The following is a 14,920-nucleotide window of genomic DNA, read 5'->3' as shown; positions in this document are numbered from 1 at the left end:
ATCTATCTCCTGTCTTATCACAGGCCTTTTGTAGGATGTTTTGTAGACTCTCTTAGAGATAGTGAAATGAAATATTTTTTTAATTGTTTTTGGCTCAATATTACATCACTCCTGAGAACCCTCCCTTATAACTTAGTTACCTCCAGTGATGCACACATTGTATTTTGAGGACCTGGCTTATACTGTAATAATATTGTCTTATTTTATGGTAGACTAAGCAATGTAACCTAGAAGACCAGGCAATCGTGCATGTTAGTACTCAGGAGACATTTTTCGTCAGACAACATTAAAGGTCCTCTTTAACCAGAGTGGGCTCCTTGTTGCTCAACCCCTGAAAGAGCAATGTATAGCACATGACTTAGGCATGTGCAAGTCAATCCCTAGAAAAAAACTACAGGAGCCAGGAATGGATTTAATGGCCACAGCAGCCATTTATTTAAATATACATAAATTAACATAAACCAACATGTATAACCTCTAAAGTGCCTCTCATGCCTAAACCCCAATTAACCCAATAGGCACTACAACTTATTTATCCATATAACTGTCGTATAACTGCCGTAGGCGGTCCTCGGAGCCCAAGACCTGTCAACTATTATAATCCCAACATTAGTTTCATTAGCACCAGGACAATTGCCCCCAGCCGTGGTAAAGTCTCGAGGGCAGCAAATTGCTATTGTTCCTAGGTTCTCAACTATCTTTTAAGCCTAATATAAATCAACCACCAATCCACCAAGTCCTGAGGAGACTAGCCCCTCCCACGGGGCCCTCCCCACCAACACCATTTTCCTGTTCCCCCAACTCCGAGGACCCCCCCGCCAACAGCCACTGTGACAAACTACCCCACCATGAAAAAGCGAAAAAGAGGGCGGGTGGGTGGGGGCTTGACACTACGCTGTCTCCTCCAGACTGGCCCGGGCTTCACGCCCTTTTCCTTATAAACCCCCCCTTCTCTTGTCCCCTCCCCTTGACAACCATCTGCATTAACGGCCAATTTAACCCCTTCCTGTCATCTCTATGTTCTCTCCTGCACAGCCAGAGTCATGCAGGCCTCCCTTTTAAGGCTTGCCTTTAGTCCGGCCTGTTCTGTACACTCACTGTACCTCATACAGATAGGCCATACAAACAAAGAGCATACAACATCAAAAGCAGCCTACGTGTCCATGTAATAAATTAGCAACTTACTTAACAAACTACTTAGTTTATTGCTATATAGACACAGAGGCAGGTGGACCGGTATCCCTGGCTCATAGATCTTAGAAGGCCCTAGCACAAGTTAAGAGCCAGTCAGCAGAAACAGTACAGGGCAAGGACTAGACTGTAAGCAGTAAGGCTTAGTTCACACGGGGGGCAGTGGGCCGGATTTTGGCACAGAGAGTGACGCGGGGAGCCGCGTCACTCTTGGGTCAAAACCCGCCTGCCACAACTGTCGCGGTCGTGGCTTCCCCCTCCGGAGTCAGCTCAAATGAATGGGCCGACCCCGAAGGTTGCTGCTGCCAGGCGGACGCCGCAACTCAACAAACCGCGGAATCAGCCTAAAGAAAAGGCCGCTCGCTTCTTTTTTTCTGTGAGTGGCAACATGCCGCTCGCGGAAAAAAGAAGTCTGGCGGTCTTCATAGACCACCATTGTGATGGCGCAGATTATGACATGGATTACGCGCCATAATCCGCCCACATCTGTGCCCATAAAATGGTTGATGAAGTTTTAGGCATTTGCGAAAGGTAGTCGGGTAATATTTCAATGTAGTTATACTGTGGGCCCACAGAATGAATGTTATCTTTAAACACCCCAGTCTTGCACTGGCTATGAGCCCCTTATTTGCCAATATCTCAACAAAGAGCACCCCCTTATGTTTCTCTAACAATCGACTAGTAATTTTTAGCCATGAAGTTCTTTAGCTGACAGAAGAAAGCTGTTGAGGTGATAGGACCACCTGACCTATTGGACCCGTGGGTAGCTGCACAGGCATCACCAATGCTATGTCCACCCTTGATGAAAACAACTTATCCAGAGGATAGGGGGTAAGTGTCTGATAGCTCAGTGTAGGACTGTTGGGACCCTCATTAATCAGATGAACCCTGCGGCAATGAAGTGATTGGTAAGGGTCCCAGTGGTCGGATGTCCACCCTGCACACTCTTTTCCTACAAAGTTGCGGTACAAACAAGACTATTCTCACTACCCGTTATGCAACATTCTGAATGGCATGTATTTAATGAAAAAAATTCCCACTGGATGTAAAACTAAACTATTTCACGTTTCGCTCGACCTCCCGCTGCACGGGGGTCATTACATTTATATTTTGATACGGAAGAGAAGATCTATTATTCTCTCTTCATGAATGATTTCACATCATTGTCCATTCATTACGCCCTAGACTTGTCGTTTAAACCAAAAATCCCAATTCTGATCTTTTTTTTAATTTTATTTCCAACCACTGATATTATATGCATTAAATACATTACTACTGTATGTATGACACTGTAGTCTTTGTATTACTGGCCAGTAGCCAACGTCATACTGTGTTCTAATAAGCCCCGTGACCATGGTAAAAAAAAAAAATGGTACCATTCGGTCCGCTAAGCCTTATGTAAATCTTAGTGAAAGGGGTTAATGGAACCCAGAAGTTCATTTATCTGAGCGACTTTCTCTAAGGAAGGGCACAGATTTACAAATGTCTAATTATATTCTTCCTGATTGATAGTGATTTATACCGCCACATATTTGCATTTTTATGTCGGAATTATTGTTGCAGCAGATGTGCCTTGCTGGAAGCCTGTTTTGACAATGAGCTCAGTTAAAAAAAAAAAAAAATCTGTGTATGTTAGATACTGTGTCATATGTTTGTTGGAGGAATCTGTTGTGGGAAATCTGAGAATAAATAGGTCTCTCTGGACTAAAAGGATTAAAGTGTTCATCTATTTCACATACTTTTCCTTGAATTTTAAGTACCTGCCACTGATGACACGTCGCTATTGATTTTTTTAGTGTTACAAATATCTGCAGCGTAGTCAAAGCTCTTTGGGTCTATTTGTACGCTCTGCTGTCCTCCCACTGTGTCTCCAAATGTTTGGCTTAGGGATGGCATAGTTTACCTTGTATAAGTGATACGACCCTTTTCCACATGGTACTGGTTTGGCTCAAATCACCTCGGGCCACTTTTGTCGTATTTCCACTGTGAAAAAATACAGGAAGATCCCTGGTATTTGTATCGGGCTAGGTGGTAGGTACCAAGTAAGAGTTAGGATTGGGTCCTCGCAGGCTTCCCGTCCAGTGCATAGCGCCACCTGCGGGCCAATCCGAACCTCGCCCTCGGCGTTGTGCAGTAAGATGTCTGGAGCCTAAGTCCAGCTTTCGGCCCACTGAGCATGCTCAGACATTTTGGAGTCGCTCAGAGGCTAAGTGCCATTCTCTCCCTACTGAGCATGCTCAGACATTTTGGGTCCACTCTGAGGCTAAGTCCCATTTTGGCCATACTGAGCATGATCGGTGACGTCATACCACCGCCCCTGTTGGGCGGGGACTAGTCTTTAAATAGTGTGAGCTGACGCCCGCCCGGTGCTCACACTTTGCCTAGTAATACGTTGAGACAGGAGGTTAGGGCCAGGTTCCAGTCAATTGTAGGAGCTGAGTAGGGCTCCAGCTAGTATTCCTTGGCTCTGCCTTTTGGAATCAGTCAACCTATTCCTAGTCTAACTGCTGTGTAGCTCTTTGCAGGTTTAGGAGTTTGTTGTGTGACTGACCTGGAGTGAAGTTACCCCCTGGCAGTCTTGTGTTTGCAGTAGAGTGAAGCATATGCTAAGGCCTGGTTCTCCTACTGTAAATAGCAGGGGCTTCTGGCAAAGCTTCATTTGCTCAACTGCTATACATAGGCACGCTTTCCCAGTGAAGTCAACTGGAGAGAGTCTGTTGCCGCCTGTTCACATTTGTGTTGCACAACATCACTGCCAGTGCAGTTCAACTGGTGGTGCATAATCAGACATACGGCTGCCCATCTGGGCTTGTGGACCTCGCTGCAGTGCTCTGCAGCTTAGCGGTTCTGGTTGTGTTCATTATTATTTTTATATATACTCACAGAACCATAACAGTAAGCCAGAGTGGTACCTGATGGTCTCACGTCCAAACATTGCTCGGCTGATCACCATTGTTGAGCTAACCTTGCAAAATTCCTTTCAAGAATATTCATCAGGTTTGTCTGGCAGTTCTGGAACTGCTATTAATATAACCCAGGGGAGGCGCATAAACATAATAAAAGTCATATTCACTTTTCCTGGACTCCAGTGCAACATCTGGTCTTGGTCCTTGTCCTCTTCTGGCCTCATGAATGATGCCAGAGACTTTGAGGAGACAAAAGAAAAAACAGCACAGAGTGAATCCTCATGTATTAACCAACATAAATGACCAATGGTGGAAAGACAAATGTCCTCTCACCTGATGGGGTTGTGAAGAGTCACAACAACCCTTTGTACATAGAACCAACTAGTGGTAAATAGTCCAGAATAGCCGCTGTCACACACTACAAAGGTGTCAGGAAATTAAAAACAAATGGACCAGCCTCCTTGTAAGATTTGGCCAAGGAACAGCGCTCACCCGTAGATGACTGTAACACTTCTTTATTGAAAAATGCACAACGCGTTTCGGACCGATAGCCTTTTTTCAAGTGTAAATATTCCCTCCACAGTGGGCCAGAATCATCTTCTATTTACACTTGAGAAAGGGATATTGGCCTGAAATACGTTGTGTATTTTTCGATAAAGAATTGTTAGTCATCTTCGGGTGAGTGCTGTTCCTTGGCCAAATCTTACGAGGAGGCTGGTCCATTTGTCAAAGACTTTGAGGGACTGCTGAAGTCTGTGATTGAGCCTCAGCGGTCGCGTGGGGTGTGCTATCATCATAACTCTGCGCTGCTGACATCATTCAGGACGACAAAAGAGGCACAAAGAAGAGGAGGGAGTATCGCACAGTAAATGCATGCAACTATGTTGTATGGCACGTTGTAATTGTTAAAGAAGTCAAATGTCTGGTGATTGAACCTAATCTGGTCATACACACCAGATTTTGGTGGGATCAACCAATCCTTTAATATGAATGTTGTCCTCCTGACTCTCTGATGGCAGATTTCGGACGAGATAAGCGTAAGACACTTATGATTGCCTCACTAAGATCAGTGCCAGATGAATGTGTTAGCAGTTCTCTCTCCTTTCCCAATAAGCTCCTAAGCTTTCCCTAGTGGTGACTGTAGGCAACTACAGTATTATGTTTTAAGATGAGTGTCTCAGAGCCATCCAACCAATTGCAGTTCTGGATTGGGGTGTAATGCAAATTAGTAAACACCTCTACTGATATAGACAGTGGGATATTTACACAAAAAAGTAATCTGTAATCAATATGCAAATGAAGCATCAAGTGCCCAGTGGGTGGATCCCAGTGCAGAGAGTGCACAGACATTAATTGATTAATGGCTCCTTGTTAATGAAGCTGATTTACTATTAAATTGTGCTAGAAGCTAGGAGTAAAAGACCTGTGTACATACCATGCATCACATTTACTAACTTTCAGAAAGTTCCTGTGCATTGTCCAACAAGAGGGCATAATTTATCGGGAAAGCGGCGTGGTTTACTGAAAAGTGGTCAAGACTTAAATGGTCACACAGATTACTTAGTCTCATTTACTCATCTGATTCTGGACCAAAATATAATGGACTTTATCTAAAAATGTTACAGCAAACACCTTCCCGAATCATGCTTAGATTTCTCTTTTTCTGTGTCAGGGATCTTTTTAGCTGCATCATAACCTAGATTTGCAGTCCAGTGTCCCAGTTCTCCTATATAGTGGATATATCTTCTGCTCTGAAAGCTCATGTATTCACAGGATGGCGCATGCGCAGTACTATCCAGCATTTTTGCATCAGCTTCCATGCTATACTACACATTTATAAACACTCTTAATGTGTCTCTGAAGGGTCTATTATGACCATTGGAAAAATATACTCACATTATCCAGTATCCACATTATTTATAGAAGTAATTTCTGATGATATAATAATGTGTGAATACAATATAATACTAATACAAGTGACTGACAGCTGTGGACAATACCTAATATACATGTGGTCCATTCCTTTGTGTACATTGTCAGAGTATTGTTCGGTAATTATCGCTCTTCTTTTATTTCATTTTCACACTATTCTTAGAATAAAGGATGAGTCTTGGAAGAACATTCATTAACTAATTGGATTATGGACGTCTTTGCCAAAATCCAAAAATAACTACTTGGAGCTTTGCTGAAGATGACGCCTTTGTGGTGTTTCTACATGTGTTGGGAATAGTAAGTGAGGCGATCGTGTGATGGAATAGACTATTACGTTTTATAGGGCCTTGTATTTGGGACAAATTGCTGAATCATTTTTCTCTTCCACGTGAACTCATAGAGACCTTCTTCTCTTACACAATGCACATTTTTCTGTATTAGACTCTGTCGTCATTGATCTTCAGTTCCTTATCTAGTGTAGTGTGACTGGCAAGCAGCCGGCACTAGGAGCGAGTAATGCTATTTACTGCTCAGACGTCGCCAAGACCTGTCCTCTGTTCACCTTTGCTGCATCTAAATAACGCACACACACCGTCTATTATAATACATCTATTATACGTCTCTACTACAATATCTTACACAATTCTGGTTTTATACATATTTAGGAGGAAGAGTAAAGTCACAGCAAAGAAATGATGCAAACAGTAATATAGTACAGAGGGAGGCATACTGTGATGTCATGGTGCGGAGGTAATACACAAAGTGATATCATAGTATGGTAGAAAGGCACACAATGATGTCATTACAGTGATAGAATGCATAAGATGATGTTATAGCACTGGAATCATACACGCGATGATGTCATAGTACAGGAAAAAAACAATGTCTCACTAGGATATAATGCACAAATCATATCACACATCATGTCACAGGCAGGAGTAATGCACATAGTGATGTTACAGTACAATGTGAACAGTAAAGCTGTAATATCGTGCCATGGGGATTTATAACAACATTTTAAATGGTGGCACATTCAGTTTCCTATTCTCTTCCACTGGTAATTGACTGATGTTGGCTATCTTTACTTGTTGGTCCCCATAGCATGCCCTATAGTAGATCTTCCCATGAAGCAATAGGGCAATACAAGTTATACAATTGTTGAAGATCTCCCTGTACTTGCAGCCACCCCATAGCCAACTAGGGTACTTGTACAGAAGTTATAGTTAAAGGGGATACTGGTGCTGACTAGAGATGAGCGAACACTAAAATGTTCGAGGTTCGAAATTCGAATCGAACAGCCGCTCACTGTTCGTGTGTTCGAACGGGTTTCGAACCCCATTATAGTCTATGGGGAACATATACTCGTTAAGGGGGAAACCCAAATCCGTGTCTGGAGGGTCACCAAGTCCACTATGACACCACAGGAAATGATGCCAACACCTCTGGAATGACACTGGGACAGCAGGGGAAGCATGTCTGGGGGCATCTAACACACCAAAGACCCTCTATTACCCCAACATCACAGCCTAACAACTACACACTTTACACACTCAATACCACCTCTCTGACAGTAGGAAAACACCTTGAAACATGTGTATTTGGCACTTGCAGTGAGGAGAGCTTGTCACCAGCAGTGAATTTGGCCCTTGTAGTAAGTTGAGGTTGGCACCAACATTTGTTTTGAAAATCAGGGTGGATTGAGCCTCTAACCAGCAGAGTTTGGGCAAATTCATGGTGGAGGGAGCCTCTAAAAACCCCAGTTTGGACCAATTCATGGTGGAGGGAGCCTCTAAAAACGCCAGTTTGGACCAATTCATGGTGGAGGGAGCCTCTAAAAAACCCAGTTTGGACCAATTCATGGTGGAGGGAGCCTCTAAACAGCCCAGTTTGGACCAATTCATGGTGGAGGGAGCCTCTAAACAGCCCAGTTTGGGCAAATTCATGGTGGAGGGAGCCTCTAACCAGCCCAGTTTGGGCAAATTCATGGTGGAGGGAGCCTCTAAAAACCCCCGTTTGGACCAATTCATGGTGGAGGGAGCCTCTAAACAGCCCAGTTTGGGCAAATTCATGGTGGAGGGAGCCTCTAAAAACCCCAGTTTGGACCAATTCATGGTGGAGGGAGCCTCTAAAAACCCCAGTTTGGACCAATTCATGGTGGAGGGAGCCTCTAAAAACCCCAGTTTGGACCAATTCATGGTGGAGGGAGCCTCTAAAAACCCCAGTTTGGACCAATTCATGCTGGAGGGAGCCTCTAAACAGCCCAGTTTGGGCAAATTCATGGTGGAGGGAGCCTCTAAAAACCCCAGTTTGGACCAATTCATGGTGGAGGGAGCCTCTAAAAACCCCAATTTGGACCAATTCATGGTGGAGGGAGCCTCTAAACAGCCCAGTTTGGGCAAATTCATGGTGGAGGGAGCCTCTAAAAACCCCAGTTTGGACCAATTCATGGTGGAGGGAGCCTCTAAAAACCCCAGTTTGGACCAATTCATGGTGGAGGGAGCCTCTAAAAACTCCAGTTTGGACCAATTCATGGTGGAGGGAGCCTCTAAAAACCCCAGTTTGGACCAATTCATGCTGGAGGGAGCCTCTAAACAGCCCAGTTTGGGCAAATTCATGGTGGAGGGAGCCTCTAAAAACCCCAGTTTGGACCAATTCATGGTGGAGGGAGCCTCTAAAAACCCCAATTTGGACCAATTCATGGTGGAGGGAGCCTCTAAACAGCCCAGTTTGGGCAAATTCATGGTGGAGGGAGCCTCTAAAAACCCCAGTTTGGACCAATTCATGGTGGAGGGAACCTCTAAAAACCCCAGTTTGGACCAATTCATGGTGGAGGGAGCCTCTAAAAAACCCAGTTTGGACCAATTCATGGTGGAGGGAGCCTCTAAACAGCCCAGTTTGGGCAAATTCATGGTGGAGGGAGCCTCTAAAAACCCCAGTTTGGACCAATTCATGGTGGAGGGAGCCTCTAAAAACCCCAGTTTGGACCAATTCATGGTGGAGGGAGCCTCTAAAAACCCCAGTTTGGACCAATTCATGGTGGAGGGAGCCTCTAAAAACCCCAGTTTGGACCAATTCATGGTGGAGGGAGCCTCTAACCAGCCCAGTTTGGACCAATTCATGGTGGAGGGAGCCTCTAAACAGCCCAGTTTGGGCAAATTCATGGTGGAGGGAGCCTCTAACCAGCCCAGTTTGGACCAATTCATGGTGGAGGGAGCCTCTAAAAACCCCAGTTTGGACCAATTCATGGTGGAGGGAGCCTCTAAAAACCCCAGTTTGGACCAATTCATGCTGGAGGGAGCCTCTAAACAGCCCAGTTTGGGCAAATTCATGGTGGAGGGAGCCTCTAAAAACCCCAGTTTGGACCAATTCATGGTGGAGGGAGCCTCTAAAACCCCCAATTTGGACCAATTCATGGTGGAGGGAGCCTCTAACCAGCCCAGTTTGGGCAAATTCATGGTGGAGGGAGCCTCTAAAAACCCCAGTTTGGACCAATTCATGGTGGAGGGAGCCTCTAAAAACCCCAGTTTGGACCAATTCATGGTGGAGGGAGCCTCTAAAAACCCCAGTTTGGACCAATTCATGGTGGAGGGAGCCTCTAAACAGCCCAGTTTGGGCAAATTCATGGTGGAGGGAGCCTCTAAAAACCCCAGTTTGGACCAATTCATGGTGGAGGGAGCCTCTAAAAACCCCAGTTTGGACCAATTCATGGTGGAGGGAGCCTCTAAAAACCCCAGTTTGGACCAATTCATGGTGGAGGGAGCCTCTAAAAAACCCAGTTTGGACCAATTCATGGTGGAGGGAGCCTCTAAGCAGCCCAGTTTGGACCAATTCATGGTGGAGGGAGCCTCTAAAAACCCCAGTTTGGACCAATTCATGGTGGAGGGAGCCTCTAAACAGCCCAGTTTGGACCAATTCATGGTGGAGGGAGCCTCTAAAAACCCCAATTTGGACCAATTCATGGTGGAGGGAGCCTCTAACCAGCCCAGTTTGGACCAATTCATGGTGGAGGGAGCCTCTAACCAGCCCAGTTTGGGCAAATTCATGGTGGAGGGAGCCTCTAAAAACCCCAATTTGGACCAATTCATGGTGGAGGGAGCCTCTAAACAGCCCAGTTTTGGCAAATTCATGGTGGAGGGAGCCTCTAAAAACCCCAGTTTGGACCAATTCATGGTGGAGGGAGCCTCTAACCAGCCCAGTTTGGGCAAATTCATGGTGGAGGGAGCCTCTAACCAGCAGAGTTGTGGGAAAGCAGGGTGGAGGGAGCCTCTAACCAGCAGAGTTGGTGGAAATCAGGGTGGAGGGAGCCTCTAACCAGCAGAGTTGGGGGAAATCATTTTGGAGGGAGCCTAGTATTAGCAGAATTGTGCAACGCTTATGGTGGATGAGTATGAGGATGCGGAGGAATTGGAGAGGTTGAGTACAGACATGGAGTTTCATGTTGGGGTGCTTTACACAGGTGGGCACAAAAATGAAGGCTCTATCCAGTGGTGGTTCATTTTTATCAAAGTGAGCCGGTCGGCACTCTCAGCTGACAGACGGGTGCGCTTGTCAGTGATGATGCCACCGGCTGCACTGAACACCCTCTCAGATAGGACGCTGGCGGCAGGACAGGACAGCACCTCCAAGGCATATAGGGCAAGTTCAAGCCACAGGTCCAACTTCGACACCCAATACGTGTAGGGCGCAGAGGGGTCGGAGAGGACAGGGCTGTGGTCGGAAAGGTATTCCCGCAACATGCGCCTATACTTCTCACGCCTGGTGACACTAGGACCCTCTGTGGCGGCACTTTGGCGAGGGGGTGCCATCAAGGTGTCCCAGACCTTAGACAGTGTGCCCCTCGTTTGTGTGGACCGGTGAGAACTTGGTCGCCTACTGGAGGAACTGTCCTCCCTGCCGCCAACGTCACATGCTGGAAACATCTCCATCATATTCTGCACCAATTGCCTGTGGCAAGCATTGATGCGATTGGCCCTCCCCTCTACCGGAATAAAAGACGAGATGTTGTTTTTATACCGGGGGTCAAGGATAGCAAAGATCCAGTACTGGTTGTCCTCCATGATTTTGACAATACGCTTGTCGGTTGTAAAGCACCCCAACATGAACTCAGCCATGTCTGCCACAGTGTTAGTTGGCATGACTCCTCTGGCCCCACCGGAAAGTTCAATCTCCATTTCCTCCTCATCCTCCATGTCTACCCATCCGCGCTGCAACAATGGGACGATTCGAAGTTGCCCGGAAGCCTCCTGTATCACCATCACATCATCGGACAACTCTTCTTCCTCCTCCTCCTCCTCCTCCTCCTCCATTAAACGCGATGAAGCGGACAGATGTGTGGACCTACTCTCCAGCTGTGACGGATCGGATGCTATCCCTGACTCCTCTGTGTGATCTGAGTTATCCCTGATGTCAATCAGGGATTCTCTCAGAACACACAAGAGCGGGATTGTAAGGCTCACCATCGCATCCTCAGAGCTCACCCTCCTTGTGGACTCCTCAAAGACCCGTAGGATGTCACAAAGGTCTCTCATCCATGGCCACTCATGGATGTGAAACTGAGGCAGCTGACTTTGTGGCACCCTAGGGTTTTGTAGCTGGTATTCCATCAAAGGTCTCTGCTGCTCAACCACTCTATTCAACATCTGAAACGTTGAGTTCCAGCGTGTGGGGACGTCGCACAAAAGCCGGTGTTGTGGCACATGCAGGCGTTGCTGGAGAGATTTTAAGCTAGCAGCGGCTACTGTCGACTTGCGAAAGTGGGCGCACATGCGCCGCACTTTCACCAGTAGCTCTGGAACATTGGGGTAGCTCTTTAGGAAACGTTGCACCACTAGGTTGAAGACGTGGGCCAGGCATGGAACATGTTGGAGTCCGGCAAGCTCCAGAGCTGCTACCAGGTTCCGGCCGTTATCACAAACGACCATGCCTGGGCCCAGGTGCAGCGGCTCAAACCATATTGCCGTCTCATTGAGGAGGGCATCCCTCACCTCGGAGGCAGTGTGCTGTCTGTCCCCCAAGCTGATCAGCTTCAGCACAGCCTGCTGACGTCTACCAACGCCAGTGCTGCAACGTTTCCAACTCGTAGCTGGGGTCAATCTAACAGCGGAGGAGGAGTCGGTGGCGGAGGAGGAGGCGGTGGCGGAGGAGGAGGCGGTAGAGGAGGAGGAGGAGGGGGGTGTTCTTCTCGTGTCCCTGCCAGGAATGTTAGGCGGGGAGACGAGGTACACCGGGCCAGTTTGGGAAGCAGTCCCAGCCTCAACTACATTCACCCAGTGTGCCGTCAGTGAAATGTAGCGTGCCTGTCCGCATGCACTTGTCCACGCGTCGGTGGTCAAGTGGACCTTTGTGCAAAGCGCGGAACTAAGGGCCCGCCTGATGTTGAGTGACACGTGCTGGTGCAAGGCGGGGACGGCACACCGGGAGAAGTAGTGACGGCTAGGGACGGCATAGCGAGGTGCCGCAGTTGCCATCAGGTCCAGGAAGGCGGGAGTTTCAACAAGCCGGAACGCCAACATCTCCTGGGCCAGCAGTTTAGCGATGTTGGCGTTCAAGGCTTGCGCGTGTGGGTGGTTAGCAGTGTATTTCTGCCGCCGCTCCAATGTCTGAGAGATGGTGGGTTGTTGTAAAGAAGCGCCTGATGGTGCCTTTGATGGTGCAGGAGAAGGAGATAAGACAGGAACAGGGGAGGATGAGGGAGAAGTCAACAAAGTGGCGGAGGCAGATGAAGTGGTGTCCTGGCTCGTCCTCTGGAGTGCATCGCCAGCACAGTCAGCAGTGGCAGTGGCAGAGGCAGAGGCAGTGGCAGTGGCGTGAACGGCAGGCGGCCTTTGTCCTGCCGTTGCTGCCTGCCACTGATTCCAGTGCTTGGATTCCAAATGACGGCGCATTGAAGTGGTGGACAGGTTGCTCTTCTCAGAGCCCCTAATCAATTTCGAGAGGCAAATTGTGCAGACAACACTATATCTGTCCTCGGCGCATTCCTTGAAAAAACTCCACACCTTCGAGAAACGTGCCCTCGAGGTGGGAGTTTTTGGGGGCTGGGTACGAACTGGAACATCTTGGGAGATTCCGGGTGTGGCCTGGCTTCGCCTAAGCTGCTGACCTCTGCCTCTGCCTCTAGCTACCCTTTTTGGTGCTGCACTTGCCTCAACATCCACACTACTTTCCCCGCTTGACATCCCCCCTGTCCAGGTCGGGTCAGTGTCCTCATCATCCACCACTTCCTCTTCCAACTCCTGTCTCATCTCCTCCTCCCGCACAATGCGCCGGTCAACTGGATGCCCTGACGGCAACTGCGTCACATCATTGTCGATGAGGGTGGGTTGCTGGTCATCCACCACCAAATCGAACGGAGATGGAGGAGACTCTAGTGTTTGAGCATCTGGACACAGATGCTCCTCTGTTAGGTTCGTGGAATCGTGACGTGGAGAGGCAGGTTGAGGGACAATGAAAGGAGCGGAGAACAGCTCTGGGGAGCAGGAACAGTTGGGGTTATTGTTCTGTGAAGCTTGGGAATTTTGGGAGGAAGGAGGACAAGACTGTTGGGTAATAGGAGGAGAGGAGGCAGAGTCTGACTGGCTGCTGGACAATGTGCTGTAAGCGTTCTCTGACAGCCATTGCAAGACCTGTTCCTGGTTCTCGGGCCTACTAAGGTTTGTACCCTGCAGTTTAGTTAATGTGGCAAGCAACCCTGGCACTGTGGAGTGGCGCAATGCTTGCTGCCCCACAGGAGTAGGCACAGGACGCCCTGTGGCTTCACTGCTACCTTGCTCCCCAGAACCATTCCCCCGACCTCGCCCACGGCCTCGTCCACGTCCCTTTCCGGGAGCCTTGCGCATTTTGAATTCCCAGTTAGAAATTGGCACTATATACCAGTAGCAAAAATTGTGGGTGCACGTAACCCCAATATATTCTTTGAATTCCCAGTCAGACAATGGCACTATATACCAGTAGCAAGAAATGAGGGTATTTATAACCCCAATATATTCTTTGAATTACCAGTCAGAAACTGGCACTGTATACCAGTAGTAAAAATTGTGGGTGCACGTAACCCCAATATATTCTTTGAATTACCAGTCAGAAACTGGCACTATATGGCAGTAGCAAGAAATGAGGGTATTTGTAACCCCAATATATTCTTTGAATTCCCAGTCAGACAATGGCACTGTATACCAGTAGTAAAAATTGTGGGTGCACGTAACCCCAATATATTCTTTGAATTACCAGTCAGAAACTGGCACTATATGGCAGTAGAAAGAAATGAGGGTATTTGTAACCCCAATATATTCTTTGAATTCCCAGTCAGAAACTGGCACTGTATACCAGTAGTAAAAATTGTGGGTGCACGTAACCCCAATATATTCTTTGAATTCCCAGTCAGACAATGGCACTATATACCAGTAGCAAGAAATGAGGGTATTTATAACCCCAATATATTCTTTGAATTCCCAGTCAGAAACTGGCACTATATGGCAGTAGCAAGAAATGAGGGTATTTATAACCCCAATATATTCTTTGAATTCCCAGTCAGACAATGGCACTGTATACCAGTAGTAAAAATTGTGGGTGCACGTAACCCCAATATATTCTTTGAATTACCAGTCAGAAACTGGCACTATATGGCAGTAGCAAGAAATGAGGGTATTTGTAACCCCAATATATTCTTTGAATTCCCAGTCAGAAACTGGCACTGTATACCAGTAGTAAAAATTGTGGGTGCACGTAACCCCAATATATTCTTTGAATTCCCAGTCAGACAATGGCACTATATACCAGTAGCAAGAAATGAGGGTATTTATAACCCCAATATATTCTTTGAATTCCCAGTCAGACAATGGCACTGTATACCAGTAGTAAAAATTGTGGGTGCACGTAACCCCAATATATTCTTTGAA

Source organism: Leptodactylus fuscus, chromosome 4 (assembly GCF_031893055.1).
Source record: "Leptodactylus fuscus isolate aLepFus1 chromosome 4, aLepFus1.hap2, whole genome shotgun sequence".
Classification (NCBI taxonomy): Eukaryota; Metazoa; Chordata; class Amphibia; order Anura; family Leptodactylidae; genus Leptodactylus; species Leptodactylus fuscus.
Note: the sequence above shows the minus strand (reverse complement) of the source record.